This window comes from Belonocnema kinseyi, chromosome 4, assembly GCF_010883055.1.
Source record: "Belonocnema kinseyi isolate 2016_QV_RU_SX_M_011 chromosome 4, B_treatae_v1, whole genome shotgun sequence".
Classification (NCBI taxonomy): domain Eukaryota; kingdom Metazoa; phylum Arthropoda; class Insecta; order Hymenoptera; family Cynipidae; genus Belonocnema; species Belonocnema kinseyi.
Window position 1 is genome coordinate 117,075,193 of NC_046660.1, and position 1,062 is coordinate 117,076,254.

The following is a 1,062-nucleotide window of genomic DNA, read 5'->3' on the forward strand; positions in this document are numbered from 1 at the left end:
GGAACTCCAAACATAGAGAGACGGACAGGGAGGGGAGGAAGTTAGTAGACATGATAGGAGAAACAGGATGGTTTATATGCAATGGCAATATGAAAGGAGATGCGGAAGGGGAGATCACATTCATAGGAAAGGGAGTAACAGTAATAGACTACATCCTGGCTGAAGAAAGAAGGCGGCATATGATAGGGAGTATGAAGGTAGGGAATGAGATAGGGTCCGAGCACTTCCCGGTCACAGTTACACTAAGAAGCGGCGTCAGTAAGCGCGGCAGAGGGAGATGGGAAAAAGGTTGCGAACGAAACACGAAAATGGGAATCTGGGGGGTAGATAAATTAAACGAGTTTACACAAAGGATGGAAAAGGAGAAGGTTAGGTATAAAAAAGAGGAGGGAATAGACTCGTTAGTTGAAAGGTTGAAGGAGTCTATTGAAAAGGTAAAGGATGAGCTGGGTACTAATGAAGAAAGAGTAGGGGAAAAGAGAGGCTGGTGGGAAGAAGAATGCTGGGAGAGTAAAGAGAGAATAAAAGAGTGTGTGAGCAAATGGAGAAGAGGGGAAATGGAGAAGGAGGAGTATAACAGGAGGAAAAAAGAACATGAGAAGATGCTGGAAATAAAAATACAGAGGGGAAAGGAAGAATATAAAGCAGAGGTAGAAAAAGCCATCAAAGAAGGTAGGGTGTGGATATGATAAATAGGGATAGAGGGGAAAGGAAGGGCGTTAACGAAGAAATAGAAATGGAGGAATGGACGGATTATTTTAAGGGTCTATTAGGGGTAGAGCAAAATAAGATCAAAGGGCAAAAGTGTAGGATAGTCCGAGGAGAAATGGAGAAAGGGAACGAGATAACAAGAAAAGAAGTGGATGAAGCAATAAATAGGTTAAAAAGAAACAACACTACTGTTACTATTGTTTATCCTACGTAATGCGAAAGAGTAGAATATAAGTAGTAGTTAAGTTAGACTAAGGATGGAATTGTAATTATATGTACAGGGAGAGGTGGCCCTCAAACCCGTAAAAGGAAGAGATTAAATACATACAATAATTATAATCGTATAATTAA